Below are 21,515 nucleotides of genomic sequence, written 5' to 3' on the forward strand. Positions count from 1 at the left end.
AGCATGTATATAAATTACATACATGTATATATACATATGTGTATGTATGCACACACGCATACATACTTATATAAAATCTTTTTTACACTTTATACCCAGTTTCATGCCTTGCCTTTTTCTTCACACAAGTATCTTGGAGGTCTTCCTTCAGTACATAAGAGAGTGACATCATTCTTTTTTAAATTCAGTTATATCCTATTACATGGGTGTCCTCTAATTTATTGAACTAGTCTCCTTTAAATGAACATTACGTGGCCAGGTCAATATCCATAACTTTCTATTTTCATGTATTTTACATAGTTTATGCATGTATAATTTTGATAGCTATTGCTGAGTTGCTTTCTGTAAATGTTTATCAATTGACACTTCCTCCAACAGGTGTGAGCGGCATACTTCCCCACAGCCTCACCAATCATGCAGTGTCAATCTTCTACTAGATTGTCAATCTGGGTCTTTTTCTTGACGATTTCTAGGAACTCTTAATATATTAGGGAGATCAGCATTTGTTTCTGCGATAAGAATTGTGTATTTTTCTCTTATATATATATTTCTCCTATAACTTCTTGGGACCCATTTGTGCTCAGCATGGACAAATTCACTGTATGCCTTTACATATTTGAGCCTGAGTCCTTGAAATATTGAGATATTCAGAGAAGAGAAATCCTGGTTGCATAGTCAGTGCTCTTTAATTTGGCAGGTTCCAGAAATGATAGTCTAAATGCAAAGCACCTCAGCCCCTACTATTGTTGCCAGATAAAATATACTTACCTGAAAATGAGTAGTACCTGTCAGCCAGTCTCCTGTGCTGTTAGAGATTCTTATAAACAAAATTCAATAAGAGCTAACAACTTAAAAGGAAATCCCTAAGTTTTGGTTTTAGATTTTTTAAAATTTTTGTTTTGTTTTGTTTGTGTCTTTTTGGTGAAAACACCAAGACTGGGGAGAAATCCACCATAAGGAAAGTGAGAAGAAATTTCAAAATAAACAAATAAAAATACAGCAAATTGATAAATTTGCTTAAAACAGTTTCTTCTATATTGAAACCTCACTAATCGTGTGTGTCCAGGCTCATTAACAAGACTGACACTTGTTGAGGACCGACACTGAGGGACAGGTATGAGGGTGGGATGTTTGGGGCTATTTCTACTAAAGGCATGGTTACTTGATGCATAAGGGGAGCATTGAGATGGATATCCTGGAAAATAGAGCAGAGAGTCGGGAGCTTGAAGGAAGTCAATGCTGCATATGTAAAAGAGATGACACGGAAGAGGTGAGACAGACATTGATAAGGGTAGAGAATAAAGAGAACAACAGGTAACTAGATTCCAGCTAGTTTAGGATGGCGTAAGGAATCAGCCCGGTGAACATAGAGAGTCTGTGCGGTCTGCGGGTCACCTACGACAAGCAGGCAGTGTTTCTGCTGAGCCCAGAGTAGGCCCTTTAGAGCTGTGCTGGGAAAACAAGTTCAGACCACCTGGGCGAGGGCTGGTCTCAATTACAGGAAAGTCTGAATTAGAGAACATTTTAAATAAAATGCAATTTTTATGTTCTCAAGTATATTCAAAAGCATGGGTTTCTCTAAATGTATAGAACAATCCATTCTCTTCCACATAATAATCCTATTTACCCTCCTAATTTGCCTAAAATTCTTCATAGATAGGACATAAACTAATTGTAGTCCCTGTCCTGACCAAATGAGCAAAGACATTTTCTTAATGAAGCGCATTGACCGAGGTTTCCCCAAGTCTGGCTCCCTCGTGCTCCCTCTCTCATTCTGAAAGGCAGCTCGAGTCTGTTTTGCTATTTCTAAGTCTACCATCCTCTTCTATAAACTCAGGTTGCTGTGGTGGGGCCTCCCAGGACAGAGTATACCTGGAGTGCCGTAAAGAGTGGAGAGGATGGATGCTCAGTTAGACAAGAAGTCAGAGCAGTCTGTGACATCAGCATTTATTAGACTCCTATGCTGGCCGTCTCCTCCTGGCTGCCTGGAATTGAAATTCTCTATGGCTGGAAATGACTTCCCCAGATGTTGTTCTTCCAGAATCCCTAAAGTCAGGTGCTGCTTTGATTCAGGGGGCTCAGGAAATAAATAGTTTTGAAGCACCTTCTAGTTGGGGGACCCCCTTTTCGCCTCCTTTCATCGAGGAGAGTGGGAGTAGGCAATTCTGCTGAGGCTGATCAGAAACACTGGAGCCACCGGCTGGCAAAAAAGCATCCTTTTGTGTCCCAGCTCTGATTGGTAGGAGCTATCTGGAGATGCCACTGAGAAAGACTCCGAAGCATGCTCAACACCTGTGGGAAGGTGTGCCACGATGGAAGGAATGTCTGCCACGGACATTGAGGGGAAGTGGCAGAATGTGGGCCAGTTATGTGCCGTTACGAGTCACAATTCCTCCGCAAATTACCTTCTGAAAAATTCTTAATGAGCAACTAGCTGCTCTTCTGGTTGTAAAAAAAAAAGAATGAGACCCTAGTATTTACACAGAAACAAAATGGTAAGGGGCTATATTCTATTGGGAAGGTATCTGTCCACCTTGGAAGAGGGCTCTGATTTTGAGGGAAGAAACATTGCGACTTGGCACATACCTAGAGAGGCAATGTTTGATTAAAAGAGAGAAAAAAAAATCCTCGTTTATAGATCCTTGGTGAAAAGAGGAAGAAAAGAAATCTAAAGGAAGGGTGATTTTTTTAGTTGCTAAAGTTAAGGAAGCTTGTAGCAAGCCAAAAGGCTTAAATGTGGTAGCAGTTGGTGATAATTATGTGGAAAATCCACAGAGCAGAAAGCAAGGAGCTCCCTAGCCCCACACGGTGCCTCTGTCTCTCGTTGCCGCCATTTGAGGAGCTGTGCAAATGTTTACTCAATGGTTTCTCACCTCTGTGCAGTTTCCATTTCCTCTTGGTGCTGCTCTTTATTCACGTAACTCATATGACTTAATAAAAGAATGAATAAAAATATTGTAATTTTCAAAAACTGGCAAACCTTAACAAAAATTGGTACTTCATCCGTGAGGGCATCAAGCTTTTAAATTAGTACCTGGGCCTCCGGTCTCTGAATGATTCCATTTAAGTTCTGCACCACCACTTCAACCCACAGCTGCTGCATGGGTCCAGTTGGTGTGGATTCTACTCCAACAACAACACCGCACCACCAGAGACTTGGCCCGAACGTTCCTACCACACGGCATCAGTGGCAAGAGGCAGTTCCCTTGCCAGTCAGGACGACTGACAAATCACTGGATGTTTTTCCACACATTGGGCCAAACAGTGCATTCAGTTACTCAGAAATCGTGGACGCTTCAACACACAGTGTTATGAAAGAAAAAAAAAGGTATATCAAGCGTCTTTTTTCATTTTAGGTTCTCGCTTGTTCTTTTGCATTCCTTTAGCATTTCAACATGTTTTGCAGTGTGCAGCAGGAGAAGGAAGCGAGAGAAACAGGCAGAGACATCCCCTGGATGCTGGAATCCATTATTGCTGAGTCAGCTGCGTGATGCCAGAAGTGGGTCAAACTCAAACCAATCACAGTCTGCCAGTTAGAGCCAGGACTGAGTCTGAAGACCTGGAAAGTGGTAACAAGACTCATGGCAGAGAAAAAGGGCTCTGCTGAGATCCGCAGAGCAGGCTTGAGAGAGATGGGGGAAAAGGGCGAGGTAAAAGAAAGGAGAAGCAGGAGATAGAGTCACAAATGTGTGTTTGTTTTACCGGGATGTTCCAAGGGTGTTGAGTGATTCCAGGTGTTTGGGTTTTGCTAATTACTTCTAAGCTTTTGCTTTTCTCTGGAAATTTGAAAGCACAATCTTCGAAGTTGACAGGGAAAAAAAAATGCTTAAATACTTTAAATCTTCCTAAACGCTAGGTTTCTTTAAGCTTGCAAATTAAATGTGTGCCCTGGAGTCTGATAGTGTCAAATGCTGCTTCTCCATCAAAAAGCATGGGGGAGCTCTCGAACATCGCTCACCCTCTCCACAGCTAAACCCCGATGAGTGTGCTGTGATGTCTGGGTGACCAAAGACTCCCCAAGCTACCTTCTGTACCTCCAAACCAGATACATAGCCCTGAGCTTGACTCATAGAACCTAAAACTTTTTGGAGCTTCAAAGATTTACCAAGAATTTTATTTGGCCACTACTTTAAGGTTTTGCTTATAGATTTAGATAGTTCATTTCATAGTTCAATTCTAAGTCAAATCAGATAAAGTAAGAAGGTGTCTATCATAGTGTCTGCTCATAAGAGATGCTAAATATGCCTGTTATGGGCTTAATTACTACAATGCTGATTATTTTGTGAAAAATCTGGTGCAGCTTGACAAGTCATCAGTACATCAGTTTCCTAATTTGAGACTGGAGTTGTTTTTTTAAACAGCCTGTCATGCTCATAGACTTGGCTCAAAAACAAATGCCAGCCTATATAGCAGACTGACCCATCCAGTGCTATTCAACCTCAGCAATCTAAACTCACGCCATGTTGTATGTAGCTGGCTGACCCCATGAACCAGAGTCAGGGTTTGAAAATGGCGAGGCAGTGATAAGCGACCACAAGCCCCACCCACTGTGGCCCTCTCCCCTGACCACTTGTATCAGAATTGTCTCAGGAGTGAGACACCTCTTGGGATAAAACACAAAATAAATAGAATTAGAACAGTGTTGATGACTGCTCCTATGCAGATATGTTGCCTGAATTTGGGAAGACCAAATGAGAGCCAAATAGCAATGGGAGTGGAGGCGTCTGGGTACCTGAGGGTTGTCCCCTTACAGGGAAAGGAAACTTGTACGTGACCTGCCCTGTGGTGGAGCCCGAAGGACAAGGGCAGAGGGGCCCCAGGTGTAGAGCCTGGCTTAGACTCTCTGAAGATGCACAAATGTGGCCACTGAAAGGGTCGTCTCCACTCTACTTGGTAACGCTTTGGGACTCAAGGAGCCTTGCTTTAGGACCGCTAAATGAAAGCACACATGGGGGCCTTTCCCCTCTTCACATTCAGCAACCTCCCAGAGCTGTCAGCAGGGATCTCTCCCTGTGGTAGGGGCTCCACCTGCTAGAGACAGTGGCACCTGTACCAGCAGTTTTCAGGCTTAGCTCACACTGAGAGCAGCAGAGCCTCCTCTGAGACACTCCCAGTAATGTGGCAACAGAAAGGGACAACCCAGACCAATTCTAGAGGCACTTAACACCCCTCTTAGAACCCTCAGAAATACTCTGGGAAGAGTTTAGAGAGGGGGAGAGTTCTCATGAAATATGATCTTTGGGGTTACAAGTGGTGGAAAACCAACTCAAACTGGTTTAAATCAAAGATTTACTGGCTCAAATAATGAGTAATTGAAGGGGATGGTGTTGACTTCAAGTATGGCTGGTGTGGGGGACTGGAATTGGCCACTCCAAGATATGTCTGTTTAGCATGAGGATTATTTTGGGCTGGTTACTTTAAAAAACTTCAGACATGAGAAAAACTCTGAAAAGTAGAATTTACTTAAAGGAAATCTCCATCTGTAAAGATATCCCCTGCTCTATACTAGGAAGAAGGGAGGATGACCTTATCTTTAGAAATTCTTAATCAATATGGAAGTCAAGGACTTAAATCTGCATAATAACCTTACCCTTGTTTACTGTGCTTTTCTGGTAACGTCCCATAACTGACTCCCCCCACCCCCAACATCCTCCTTTGTCTTTAGCTGAGGATGGTATTTAAGGTAAGAGCTTCCGCCATTTTGGCAAGTTACTCAGTTTTTCTGGGTCTCTCCCATGTATACATGTTATAAAGCTTTGTTTAATTTTCTCCTGTTATTCTGTCTCATGTGAATTTAATTCATTGTCCAGCCAGAAGGACCCAGAGCAGGTAGAGGAAATATTTTCCTCCCCTACACTGGATTCAGAGTTTCAGATGATGTCTTTCTCTGTGTCTCTGTGTCTATCTCTGTTTCTGTTTCTTTCTATATATGTCTCTCTGTCTCTCTCCTCCCTCTCAGTTCTGCTTTTCATCAAGAAGTTTTTCCATGTAGCCAAAAATAACTACCAGGTTCATATCATCTTTGGTTCACATCATCTTTGTAGCCAGTGTTCGTGAAAAAGAGTACAACCTCCCAGTGTCCACATCAATTTTCAGAAGGACTCAAATGTGCTTAGATTGTGTAATTTGCCCATCCCAGAGCCGATTATCATGGCCAGGGGTTTGAAGCACTCTGATTCTCCAGCCTGACTCAGGATGCCTACTCCATTCTTACTTACTAAGAGGTAGTTCATGCCTGTCAGTTGACAGTGCCCAGGATGGAAAGGGGTACTTCTTAAAAGACCAGAAAGGGATCACTGGAGGGAGATGTCACCAAGATGGCAGAGTGAGTAGTCTTCTTTGTCTCTCCCCCTTCGAATCTACAACTAATTGGACATTCATTGGTTTACCAAGGATATCCATATAGCATCTCAGGACGCCTGAGAGACCCATGCTGCTATACATCGGAAGGCAGATAGACTTCCCCCCAGGAGGAGGTGGAGATAGGTGAAAACTCTCTGACCCCCAACCCCCAGACAGACTAGTACCTGCAAGCAGCTTTCTTCCAGTGGACTACCATAGCATTACCACGCACCAAAGGCAGGAGTGTGTATGCACTGGTGGAGCAACAGTGGAAACAGGTGACTACAGCCCTACCTAAGCCCCCCACAATTACACCTAAGCCCAGGGGGAAAATCTAGGGTCCTGCACCAATGGCAGGGAAAGCCTCTACTAGCCACTAGCAGAGGGGATCCGTCCAGCATTCAGAATGCTGGGAGGCTCCTGAGGAGGAGGATCCCGGGCAGGGCAGCAGCCCACCAGCCACTGCTGGACTCAGAGACTCCAGCTGTGTCCCAGAGGGGGCAAGGGGCACCCAGAGATCCTGTGGGAGTGATCGGGGGCTGGGTGGAGCTCCAGCGGCCTGGCTCCATGGCCCAGGGTGAAACTCTATGGTCCCACAGCAGCCTCAGCGAAAGCCTCTGCACAGCACTAGTGGAGAGGCCCCGACCGGCAATCACAAGGCTGGAAGGCCCTGGGGCAAAAGTAGCACAGCTAGGTGAGCTAACCACAGACTGCAGAAGATACCCATAGCTCTGCTGTGACCTATAGTGGACAAGTGAGATTTTGTGGGCTCTGACAGTGACAGAGCTGTGATTATAGGTGATCCTGCTCCCGGCCACTGGGAAAGCCCATAACACCACTGGAGACTCCAAGGAGGGAGCACGCCTAGATGGTCTGCAACAGTAGGCACCAGCAGCCTGAAGCCCCCTTGCAATTGCCTCCACAGCTGATGAGGGACCCCACAGGACCACTGTGACTACGAGGAGGGGCCCAGGTCCAGTCAGCAACAGCTGACAGGGTTCTTTGTTGGTGCAGTCTAAACAGCTGCAAGCCCCCCACACACCAGTAGAAACAAGTGGAAGCAGTAACTAAACTCTATCTCTATGCAGAGGCACAAATCCACGCCATCAAGCAGTATGAAAAAATATATTAAATCTCCAGAACAGAAGGAAAATGATGAGTACCCAGAAGACAATCCCAAAGACAATGAAATCTATAACCTAAATGACGATGACTTCAAAACAGCCATTATTAAAAAATTCAACGAGGGGCCGGCTCCGTGGCCAAGTGGTTAAGTTTGCAAGCTCCGCTGCGGCAGCCTGGGGTTTGGATCCTGGGCATGGACATGGCACTGCTCGTCAGGCCAAGTTGAGGCGGCATCCCACATCCCACAACTAGAAGGACCTGCAACTAAGATATACAACTATGTACCAGGGGGGTAGGGTGGGAAATAAAGCAGAAAAAAAAAAAGGTTGGCAACAGTTGTTAGCCCAGGTGCCAATCCTTAAAAAAAAATAAAGGAAGATTGGCAACAGTTGTTAACATAGGTGCCAATCTTTAAAAAAAAAAAAAACTCAACAAGTTAAAAGAGAATACAGATAAACAATTCAACGAGTTCAGGAGCTATGTCACAAAAGAGCTTGCTACTACAAAGAAGAACCAATCAGAAACTGGAGATGAAGAATACAGTGGAGGAGATTAAGAAAAATCTGCACTCTCTGAACAGCAGAGTCAATAATATGGAGGACAGAATTAGCAATTTGGAAGATGGGAATATAGAAATGCTGCAGATAGAGGAGGAGAGAGAATCAAGACTAAAAAGAAATGAAGAAACCCTCCGAGAATTATCTGACTCAATTAGGAGATGCAACACAAGGATTATAGGTATACCAGAGGGAGAAGAGAAGGAGAAAGGGGCAGAAAGTCTGTTCAAAGAAATAATGGCTGAGAATTTTCTAAACCTGGGGAGAGAGATGGAACTTCATGTGACAGAAGCCAATAGATCTCCAAACTTTATCAATGTAAGAAGACCAACCCAAAGGCATATAATAGTGAAGCTAGCAAAAGTCAATGACAAAGAGAAAATACTAAGGGCAGCCAGGCAGAAGAAAATAACCTACAAAGGAACCCCCATAAGGCTATCAGCAGATTTCTCATCAGATACCTTACAGGCTAGAAGAGAGTGGAATGATATATTCAAAACTCTGAAGGACAAAAACCTGCAGCCAAGAATACTCTACTGAGTGAAAATATCCTTCAAATACGATGGAGAAATAAAAACTTTCCCAGATAAACAAAAGTTAAGGGAGTTCATTGCCACAAGCCCTCCTCTTCAAGAAATGCTCAGGAAGACACTCATACCTGAAAAATCAAAACAAGGAAAGGGGTTACAAAACGCAGAGCAAAGGAGATAAGTAGAAGGACAATAACAGAAAGTAGCAGCTCTCCATCAGAACAGGTTAGCAAAAGTTAAATAAAACATTAAAGATAAAAGGAAGGGAAACACCAAGAACAAATATAATCCTATCATTTTAACCACAAACTCACAACACAAGAAGGAAGAGGAAAAATATCTGACAATAACAACCTAGAAGGGGAAGAGAAAAGGGATGGAACGTTTTAATTCAAGGCTATCAGAAAATGGACTATCTCATCTATGAGATGTTTTATACAAACCACCTGGTAACCACTAAACAAATAACAAGAATAAAGACACAAGTTACAAATAAGAAGAAAGCCAATACAGAAATTTACCCACCTGAATTAGTAATCCAAAGATCATGGGACGAGAAACAAAGGAAATGCAAGAGAACCAGAAAACAAGTGATAAAATGGCAGCGGTAGGCCCCCACATTTCAATAATCACTCTAAATGTAAATGGATTGAACTCTCCAATCAAAAGACACAGAGTGGCAGGATGGATTAAAGAACATGACCCAACAATATGCTGCCTCCAGGAAACACACCTCAGCCCCAAAGAGAAACACAGACTCAGAGTGAAGGGATGGAAGACAATACTCCAAGCTAATAATGAACAAAAGAAAGCAGGTGTCGCCATACTTATATCAGATAAAGTAGACTTCAAAGCAAAACAGATAAAGAGAGACAAAGAGGGGCTGTTTATAATGATAAAAGGGACACTCCACCAAGATGACATAACACTTATAAATATATATGCACCCAACACAGGAGCACCAACATTTGTAAAGCAACTCTTAACAAAACTAAAAGGAGACATCAACAACAATACAATAATAGTAGGGGACCTCAACGCCCCACTTACACCAATGGATAGATCATCCAGACAGAAAATCAACAAGGAAATTATAGAATTAAATGAAAAATTAGATCAGATGGACTTAATAGATATATATAGAACACTTCATCCAAAAAACAGCAGGTTACACATTCTTCTCAAGTGTGCCTGGAACATTCTCAAGGATAGACCATATCTTGGGAAACAAAGCAGGCATCAATAAATTCAAGAGGGTTGAAATAATATCGAGCATCTTTTCTGATCATACTGCTATGAAACTAGAAATCAACTACAAGAATGAAGCTGGGAAAGGGGCAAAAATGTGGAGACTAAACAACACACTACTGAACAAACAATGGATTATTGAAGAAATCAAAGAAGATATCAAATATTATCTGGAGACAAATGAAAATGAAAACACATCATACCAACTCATTTGGGACACAGCAAAAGCAGTCCCAAGAGGGAAATTCATTGCAATACAGGCTCACCTCAATAAACAAGAAAAACCTCACATAAGCAACCTCAAATGACATCTAACAGAATTAGAAATAGAAGAACCAAGTCCAAAGTCAGTTGAAGGAGGGAAATAATGAAAATTAGAGCAGAAATAAATGATATTGAAACAAAAAAGACCGCAGAAAGGATCAATGAAACAAAGAGTTGGTTCTTTGAAAAAATTAACAAAATCAACAAACCCTTAGCCAGACTCACTAAGAAAAAAAAAGAGAAGTCTCAAATAAATAAAATTAGAAATGAGGGAGGAGAAATCACAACGGATACCAAAGAAATACAAGGGATCATAAGAGAATACTATGAAAAACTATATGCCAACAAATTGAACAACCTAGAAGAAATGGATAAATTCTTAGACGTTTACAACCTCCCCAAACTGAATCAGGAAGAAATAGAGAATCTAAATAGACTAATCACAACTAAAGAAATTGAAACAGTAATCAAAAACCTCCCCAAAAATAAGAGTCCAGGACCAGACGGCTTCTCTGGAGAATTCTACCAAACATTCCAAGAAGATTTAATACCTATGCTTCTCAAACTATTCCAGAAAATTGAGGAAGATGGAGTACTCCCTAACACATTCTATGAAGCCAACATCACCCTGATCCCAAAACCTGACAAGGACAACACAAAGAAGAAAAACTACAGGCCAATGTCACTGATAAACATAGATGCAAAAATCCTCAACAAAATTCTGGCAAACCGAATACAGCAATACATCAAAAAGATTATACACTATGATCAAGTGGGATTTATACCAGGGAGACAGGGATGGATCAATATCCGCAAGTCAATCAACGTGATACACTACATTCACAAAATGAGAAACAAAAACCACATGATCATCTCAATACATGCAGAGAAAGCATTTGACAAGATCCAACATCCATGTATGATAAACACCCTCAATAAAATGGGTATAGAAGGAAAATACCAAACATAATAAAGGCCATATATGACAAACCCACAGCCAACAACATACTCAATGGACAAAAACTGAAAGCCATCTCCCTGAGAACAGGAGCAAGACAAGGGTACCCACTTTTACCACTCTTATTCAACATAGTACTGGAGGTGTTGGCCAGAGCAATTTGGCAGGAAAAAGAAATAAAAGGAATCCATATAGGCAACGAAGAAGTAAAACTCTCGCTGTTCACAGATGACATGATCTTATATATAGAAAACCCCAAAGAATCCATTGGAAAACTGTTAGAAACAATCAACAGCTACAGCAAAGTTGCAGGATATAAAATCAACATATACAAATCAGTAGCATTTCTATATGCTAACAAGGAACTAATAGAAAAAGAACTCAAGAACTCAATCCCATTCACAATAGCAACAAAAAGAATAAAATACCTTGAGATAAATTTAACCAAGGAAGTGAAAGATCTATACAACGAAAACTACAAGACTTTCTTGAAAGAAATTGATGACGACATAAAGAGATGGAAAGACATTCCATGCACATGGACTGGAAGAATAAACATAGTTAAAATGTCCATTCTACCTAAAGCAATCTACAGATTCAACGCTATCCCAATCAGAATCCCAATGACATTCTTTACAGAAATTGAACAAAGAATCCTAAAATTCATATGGGGCAACAAAAGACCCCGAATTGCTAAAGCAATCCTGAGAAAGAAGAACACAGCTGGAGGCATCACAATCCCTGACTTCAAAACATACCACAAAGCTACAGTAAGCAAAACAGCATGGTACTGGTGCAAAAACAGGTGCACAGATCAATGGAATAGAATTGAAAGCCCAGAAATAAAACCACACATCTGTGGACAGCTAATCTTCGACAAAGGAGCTGAGGGCCTACAATGGAGGAAAGAAAGTCTCCTTAACAAATAATCCTGGGAAAACTGGACAGCCACATGTAAAAGAATGAAAGTAGACCCATTCTGTTTCACCATTCACAAAAATAAACTCAAAATGGATTAAAGACCTAAAGATTAGGCCTGAAACAATAAGTCTTCTAGAAGAGAATATAGGCAGTACACTCTTTGACATCAGTTTCAAAAGAATCTTTTCAGACACCATAACTCCTCAGACGAGGGAAACAATAGAAAGAATAAACAAATGGGACTTCATCAGACTAAAGAGCTTGTTCAAGGCAAGGGAAAACAGGATTGAAACAAAAAAACAGCCCACTAATTGGGAAAAAATATTTACAAGTTATTTATCCGACAAAGGGTTAATCTCCATAATATATAAAGAACTCACACAGCTTAACAACAAAAAAATCAAACAACCCAATCAAAAAATGGGCAGGGGACACGAACAGACATTTCTCCAAAGAAGATATACGGATGGCCAATAGACACATGAAAAGATGCTCATCATCACTAATCATCAGGGAAATGCAAATCAAAACTACACTAAGATATCACCTTACACCTGTTAGAATGACAAAAATATCCAAAACCAAGAGTGACAAATGTTGGCGAGGCTGTGGAGAAAAAGGAACCCTCATACACTGTTGGTGGGAATGCAAACTGGTGCAGCCACTATGGAAAACAGTATGGAGATTTCTCAAAAAGTTAAAAATAGAAATACCTTATGACCCAGCCATCCCACTACTGGGTATCCATCCTAAGAACCTGAAATCAGCAATTCCAAAAGTCCCATGCACCCCTATGTTCATCGCAGCATTATTTACAATAGCCAAGTCATGGAACCAACCTAAGTGCCCAGCAACTGACGATTGGATAAAGAAGATATGGTGTATATATACAATGGAATACTACTCAGCCATAAAAAGGACAAAATCATCTCATTCACAACAACATGGATGGACCTTGAGGGTATTATGTTAAGTGAAATAAGCCAGACAGAGAAAGACGAACTCTATATGACTCCACTCATAGGTGGAAGTTAACATATAGACAAAGAGAACTGATCGGTGGTTATCAGAGGAAAGAGGGGGTGGGGGGAGGGCACAAAGGGTGAAGGGGTGTACCTACAACATGACTAACAATAATGTACAACTGAAATTTCACAAGGTTTTAAACTATCATAATCTTAGAAAAAAAGACCAGAAACGGCCACCTTCCAAAAAAGAGAAGACCAAAAAGTTACCAATGACCTTTGTACTGGATAAGCAGATTGGGGCTTGGAGCTAGACAATTACAGATTAACTGCTAAGATAACATCAACAACAAATCTGAGTACATTTGAGATATATTTTATTGTCATCTTTGAGCAGTTTTCACTATCTCATTGCTAACAGTCATCTTAATTCAGGCCCCAAGCAGCATCTGCTAGGGTTGTCTCTAGATCCATTGTTTTTTTTAATTTATGAATTTACCAAAGCACACCTGGATTGAATAGACACGTCTATTTTATTTTCCTGATTATGAGTAATGAAACAGTAAGCTGGCCTCCTTGCTGGTCCTTAGCAGGAAAAGCAGCTTCTACTTCAGGGCTACTCCCTCTGCTGGGATCACTCTTCCCCAATTATCCACATGGATAACTCACACCTTCTTCAAGTCTGTGCTTATCCTGACTATCCATTTACAATTGTGAGTTACCCTATTCACCTCTGCCTACCTCTACATTCTGCTCTACTTATCCTTTCTTTCTGTAGCACTTATTACTGTATAAAACATTATAAAAATTACCTACTTATTATTTCCCTTTTATAATGTTTGATCCTCAAACATATGCAAGCTCCAAAGGACAGGGCTCTCTGTTTGCTCTATCCCAAGCACTCACAATGGTACCTGGCACAAAACAGATGCCCAGTCAACATCTTGTCAATGAATGAATTCCCCCAAAGCACCAAAAGCATAAGCAGACTGTTGTCAAAATTTTGGAGATTTTAGTACAATGCAAATAACAATGTCTAACTAAATATTAGATATATGTTCCAAAAATTCATTAAGCATTTCCTGACCATAGGGAATTTCTCTCCTTAGACCACAGCTTATTGCCCTCAGCATGGACTTCTTTTTTTAAGCCTTCTTTTTTCTCTCTCCTTCCTCTTCTCTGCTTTAGGAAAACTCCCAGAAATCTACAGGTTTTCCTCTCTATTGGGCAGAAAAATTCAGTCCTCTCTTTTCTCACCTACTCAACTATGATACGCCCAGGAGACCTTATCTGTGTCAGCCAGAAGAGTCCATCAAGAAATATGACGGTGTTTCCCAATAAAAGAATCCCCCAACTCTGAGATGACACCGCCCCTCCCCAGACTGTGGAGTGAGTAGTGAGGTTTTTGCTCTCAATAGAACTTTCTTCTGCTGCTTACATTGATATATCAAAAAATGTCAATATCAAAATAGTAACCTCAATGTAGAAGACTTAATGGTGATTTTTGCTTTCTTCTTTTTGCTTATCTTATTTTCTCCTTTTTCAAAAATAAACATGTAGTACTTGTGTGATAAGGAAAATATTTTTAAATTATTCTGCTCTGTAATATGAGTGTGCACATCTAGTAAGTGAGCAAGTAGCTCTTGAGACATCTTAGTCAAAGATAATGTAGGTAGAGCCTATGTCTTCTGATCATAGACAGGGAAGGATGGAAGGAGCATTTGCCAAGGTTCTGGTCAAGATTAAGTAGCAGAGACTTCCCTCTTTAAGCAATTAGAAAGCTAAACAAAACATATGAATTAGTGGTTTTCAAACAGTGGGCAACAGGCAGCACAGGACAATGATCCTTGGGGAAAGGAAAACAAATGTGGTGAGCCCTACACCAGATGGAAATAACAGGAGCCTGGAAGAGAGTTATGGAGAGTTTCCAGGCCACAGAGCAGAGAGGGGAGGCTCAGACAGAGCCCATCAGTTTCCCTGAGTTTAAGATACAGACTTGAGGATTTGGGGCAACCAAGGCAGATAGAAGGGCAGAGTACTAGAAAGTGGAGAGCTTCATGGAGAGGAGCGAGTTTCATGGAAAGGAGAGACCTGCACAGAGAGACAGCCAGAGGGCTGCACAGAGTTCCCCTGGGTTTTCAGCTGAATTCTGGTCAGCACATGTATGAGAAAACTGCATGATACTGGCGAAAGAACTGCAGAAAAGAAACAAGCAGAACAATACTTAGAGCTCATCCACGTTGGGGAGAGTTTGTGTTCCCATCAGCCATAGAAAAAGCTTCATAACACACAAGGAATCAGGGTGAGTACTCAGAAAGATGTTGCCTCAGTAGTGGGTAAGATCAGCTCTAGACTAAATGCTATTCTTTTTCCACCTAACAAAGGGTAAAAGCATGCCTTGAAAGGATCACACTGTTTCCAAGTAACTTAACCAAATCCTAGAACAAAGCTCAAGAATATTTAAAGAAATAGGAAAATATCCAGCACCCAACAAGGTAACATTGACAATGTCTGTCATGCAATAAAAAATTGCCACAGAGGCAAAGAAGCAAAAGAATGTAAGTCATTACTCAAAGAAAACTCAGTCAATAGAAATAGACTCAGAAATTACATAGATGACTGAATTAGTCAGCAAAGGCATTAAAATAGTTATTACAAATATATTCCATATGTTAAAAATGATAGAGGAAAACATAAGCATGATAAGGAGAGACTTGGGAGATTATTAAAAAAAGACCAAAATCAAAATTCCAGAGTTGAAAATGACTGGATGGGATTAACAGTAGATTAGACAGTGTAGAAGACAAGGTTAATAAACATGAGAACAGAGCAATAGAAAATACCCAAAACGAAGCACACAGAGAAGAGAGACTAAAAAATACAGAGAGAGAGAGCATCAGGGAACCGTTGAACAGCAACTTCAAGCAGCCTAATATATATGTAATTGGAGTCCCCAAGAAGAGGAGAGACAGAGAAATATTTGCAATAATAATGATTGAAATATTTCCAAATTTAATGAAATCTACAAATCCAGAGATTCAAAAAGCTCAATGAACCTCACTCATAAGAACAGTGAAGAAAACTATACCAAGTCAAATAATAATCTAATTGCTTAACCAACAATAAAGAGAACATCTTAAAAGCATCTGGAAGACATACTATGTGCAGAGGAACAAGGATGACAGCCAACTTCTCATCAGAAGCATTGCAAACTAGAAAACAACGGGTCAATATCTTTAAAGAACTAAAAGACAAAATTGTCGACTTACAATTCTATACACAGCAAAATATCTTTCAGAAATAAAGGTGAAATAAAGATTTTCTTTCAGACATACAAGAGCTTATAGAATTCACCAGAAGATCTTAAACACACCCAGAAAAATGGAAACGAAGTTCTTCAGGCAGAGGACATTGAGACCAAATGGAAATCTGGGTCTGCAGAGAGGAATGAAGAACACTGGTGTGGGAAACATGGCAATATACACATACTTTTTTTTGAGAAAAAAGCATTTATGAGATATCAAATATATATGACAGTTTAGGATCCTTTAATCAGCTATTAGTGACCTCATTCTACCGGAGACATACAGATAAAAGCTGTGGCTGCTTGGTAATTATGAGGGAGCTTCACTTTCTGGCCTTGGATATTTTCCCCTGTGTCTGTGCAATAGAGCAAGTACATATTGACTCCAGGCACCTCCTGTCTGTGGAGTCCCCTTGCTCACCCTCAGCTCTGGTCCTCATAAACACACAGTCAGCAGGCAAGGTTGATATGGCAGAAAGACAAGATATACCCCAGGATTCAGGTAACGAGGTCTTTCCACCCAAGGGATCCTATCCTAAGTGTTTAACCCACTCCATCTCTTGCTGCTTGTTTCTTGCTATACGTTTTAAATGGACTCAATGTACTGTGTGATTCAGACATTTTCTTTTGATTGGTCAGTCTTTCTGTGTCTGGTCAGTGAGGCTACAGCAACATCAGGGAATTTCCCACTGTACCATGTTCAGAGGTTCATTTGAGGGGAAAACATTGAGAGAGTGGAGGTTTTCTCTCTGTACTAATTCATTTTGCCTCTGACCCATCAAGCATTGAAATCATTTTTCATCAAGGTAGTCAACTTTTTTCCAAAGATATTCTATCTGATTTGTCAGACGAATTCCTCACTGGGAAGACATTTTCTATGATGAACTGACCTTTTCATGGGCTATGCTTAGATCATTGGCCTTGAAAACAGAAAATTCTAGGTTCAAACCTTACCTATTTTCTCTAGCTCCAACTACTAAAGTTCTCCAAAACTCATTATTTGGAAATCTGTTAGAAATCTAGGTTTCTCAGATATAGAAATCTGTGGAACGAGAATTCAAATTCCCTTTTTTGTCAAGTTTGTTGTAATCATTAAATGACTTAAGATGTTTCTAGTGCCCGGTATGGAGCTTAACACATAATAAGTAACCAACAACCATTCACTCTGTTTTTCTTCTTTCCCCTCCCTCTGCCTTTGCATTTCTGCTGAGCAGCTATTTCCTCGCTTTCATTTTAGCTCCAGAAATGGGGCACAGCAACCCCCGCCTGCATGCCATCTGTGTCATCTTCTGTCTCCAATTTGCTCCTTCTTCCACTCTGGGATGCTTCTGTTGGAGGGCACCGCCCTCCGCAGCCTCTGCCCAGGCAGAAAGCCATTTTTGTGGTCCACACACTTGTTTACTAAGAGCTCTGAGAAAATGCCACGGCCCACACTCTCTGCTCTTCCTGGCTTCATTCTCATCCTCTTCTCCCTCTACTACTGAACCAGTTACAGTTTGTCTAAGGTGGGAATCAAAGGTCCATTACAGCCCAGGCCGGTGAAACAACTGTAGGGAAAGAAGTGATAGTTGAGGACCCTGTAGTCAGTTATTTCAGAATCCCTATGAGAAGATTTTCTAAAACTTCAAATGCTTTGGCTGCTCCCATCCAATCTATCCAAAGAAACTCCCCGCCCTGTTTCTACTGAAGTCAAAGATTTATAGGAGGTGTTGTTGCAACCCTATCCAGAGTGGAGAAGCAGCTTGGAGAAGGTCAGGGCCACCCTGTGATTCAGTGAACCAAGACTCAAAGTCAAGAAGGCTTCCCCCCTTTCTCTAATTGGGCTTGTCACCTCTAGTACATCCTTCTTCTTTTCTTGTATCTAGTACCACTCTTGCTCCACTAGATAACTGCCTCTCATTTTTTATATTGAGTTTACCCTTCCACATTAACTGTGTAACATCTTTGGCAATTAATTCTCAGGTCGGGAAGCCTATAAACTGAATTTTTCACTTTCTCAGCTTTTTTTCTTTCTCTTCAAATAAACCTGTGTTTGTGAGCCACATTTCAGAATGGCCTACATTGCCTCTAGAATGGGAGTTAGATGAACTAGGAATGCACTCAGACCTAATGAGGTCTGCAGTCGATCCTCAATTCAGCATATTGGTGACGGAGTGTGGTAGACAAAGCTCCTGGGCCTAGAAAGGAGGTTAATTGCTCACAATTCTTGTACACGTACCCAGCTCTCTCTGTCCTTTTTTTCCTGTGCAGAGAGGAGGCAGGCACATAGCAGGAAAACGAAGATGAGACAAAACAGGGGACCTTCCACAACTGCCTTCCCCACTCTTTTTTTTTTTTTTCTTCAAGGAAAATTAGCCCTGAGCCAACATCTGTCACCAATCCTTCTCTTTTTGCTGAGGAAGATTGGCCCTGAGCTAACATCCATGCCCATCTTCTTCCATTTTGTATGTGGGACGCTCACCACAGCATGGCTTGATAAGACGTGCGTAGGTCTGCACCCAGCATCTGACTGCCAAAGCAGAGCGGTGGAACTTAACCGCTCTGCCACCAGGCCAACCCCTGTCTTTCCCTACTCTTACGGAGACATACGACCCCAGAGTTTGAAAGCCAGAGTGTATAAATTAGCTCTAGAATCAGATCGTCGTTTTGGCAAACCAAATCACTCAAACTCCCACTACCGATTTCAGAGAGCCAACTCCAGGCTGTCATGGCAATGGTGATGTTGTTATCAACTTTAGCCCATCAAAACTAGTATCTATATGTATTTTTTAATAGGCAGAGTTTTAAGTTTCTAAACTGTTAAAAATTAATACTCATGACTTTTTCAAGGTGAGGCTACAACATTGGTCAGAAAGAGGATAAGAAGGGAGAAATTCGTTTTGTAAGTGCATCCTTCATATTCGACAGCCCTGCTAGGAACCAACTGCTTTTAGTTGCTTTCTGTTTCTTTTCCTCAGGGAAAGAATAAAGACCAATAAAGGATGCTTGAGAATCAGGAGAATTCATTGTTCTAGTCTGTGTCACTAGAAGGGAAAATTACCAAGAGTGAAAGACATCTTATAATTGTACAGCTAAAAGAAGATTGAGATTTTTTCCTTAATCTCTGTGTAGACTCCATTTTCCCATTTTATAGACCTAGAGTAATGTTCTCTCAGCTTCCAACAACTGGAGGACAAGTTGGGAGAGACCAGTATAGCTCTGGCAAATATGACAAAGGACAACGAAGTATTTTAAGGGAAAACTGTTCTAAGACAAATGAAAAATTGCAATAAACCTGCAAAAAATAGTTATCTGAATAAGATAATTCAAAGGCTGAAACATGCTGGCTCAGGAATTTCCTTTTTTTCTTCAAATAAAGTTGGTTTGTCTTAATTCCCTCGACATTCGAATAAAATTCTCAAAGCCAAGAAGGGTTCACGGGCCAAACCTGGAAAATTGTGTGAAACAAGAGCATTCAGCTGCTTGGAGGTTTTCAATAAAAAGATTAAAAACATAAGTCTTTTTTTCAATGTATTGATTTTTTTGTTTAGTATGTTTCTGTATTACTTTTCAACACACATGAAAGTACTATTAGCTTTCTCTTTTCTTTGAGGTAATTTACGGTCTCTAACACTTTCAGCTGGCATTTAGGCACATTTTATTTTAAAGCTTAATTTCTTACGAGAGTTTTAGAGGTTTTTAAAGGTTAAACCTTTAAAGGTGTTTGTTTTTACAAACAATATGGTGAGAAAAGTAATTCTCACAAAATATAGTTAATCTTAGACTTCTTTTGAGGGCTTGGAAGAAAAGCATAACTTTGTAATAGACGACAAATTATTATTATTTCTAGCCACTTTTCAGGTCTTGTACAGCTGGTAGTGTCCATTCTATATCCAAACTATATCATTTCATTTTAAAGGCATTTTGAGTTGGAATCCAAGACACGTTTCCTGAAGAAAGGGTTTCCTTTCGAGTGACTTTTCCTCACAATCCCGCACATCTCTTCCCATGGCCCTCAGCCCGCACTTCCCAGGGTGAGGGCCCTCTGTCAGGAGCCAGGCAGCGGTGACTCTGATCACTCAGTGTTTCACACGGCCTTCTCTTTAAGAAAATCTAGCTTCTCCACAGTGAAAGGAAAGTCAAATTCAAGGTTCCACATTCTATTGTGATATTTCATTTTAAATGATAAAACATGGTATTCCTTTTCTTTTAACGAGAAAAAAATTACAGAAAAAGTAAGCACATAACTTAGAGGCAAGACAATCATAGCCATTTAAAAATAATAAACCACATATGTGTAACAAACAGAAATGTCAGCTATACTTCTGTTTGTGGGTAGATATTCATTTTTTAACTTGGTTCTGAATTCCAAATCATTTTCAATATGCTTGTATTGCTTTTATAATGAAAAACACTAATAAAACTTCCAAATAAATATTAACCTAAGGAGTTAACTATTAAACTTCCTTAAGTTTTTGTTACAATTTTTTGTTCATGATTCAGATGCAGCAAAACATATCAATTTATATTAACAAACGTGAAATTCTCTAAAGTTCTTTCAGGTATTTTATTCTTCAACTTAGCTAAGACTTGTAAGGATAAAAACTTTATTTTACATAAACAGGAATACTAGCCTTCTGACATCATTGAGGAAAGGAAGAGCCTCTCTAAGAAGAAAATATCCAGCGGCATCTGAAGAGCAGAGCTGGATACCGGAGATGCTCGCCATGTCCCATGGGAAACGCATTCTCCCAAGAACACAGGCTGGATGGGGTTGCTACAAGTCCTCCTAGCTGCCTCCTAACTGTTGTTGGAAATATCAGAAGCAGCCCAGGCATTTTTCCCATTTGCCCCACTGATCTGCTCAAACAGGAGGAATACGATATCCATTATCCATGAGGATACCAGCTCTGTCACTGCTGTCTCTCTAATGACCAGAAAAGAGCCTGACATTAGAATATACTCTATAAACACATTTTTAATGAATCAATGACATTAAAGAAACATGCAGTATTTTTTCTTTTTTTTTGAGGAAGATTAGCCCTGAGCTAACTGCTGCCAATCCTCCTCTTTTTGCTGAGGAAGACTGACCCTGAGCTAACATCCATGCCCATCTTCCTCTAGTTTATATGTGGGACGCCTACCACAGCATGGTGCGCCAAGCCGTGCCATGTCCGCACCTGGGATCTGAACCGGTGAACCTTGGGCGGCTGAAGCAGAATGTGCGAACTTAACTGCTGCACCACCGGGCCAGCCCCAACACGTGGTATTTTACTCAGGGTTTTTTAGGGGTTTGCTGTTTTTTGTCTATTTATACAAATC

The sequence above is a fragment of the Equus quagga genome, chromosome 11 (genome assembly GCF_021613505.1).
Source record: "Equus quagga isolate Etosha38 chromosome 11, UCLA_HA_Equagga_1.0, whole genome shotgun sequence".
Classification (NCBI taxonomy): domain Eukaryota; kingdom Metazoa; phylum Chordata; class Mammalia; order Perissodactyla; family Equidae; genus Equus; species Equus quagga.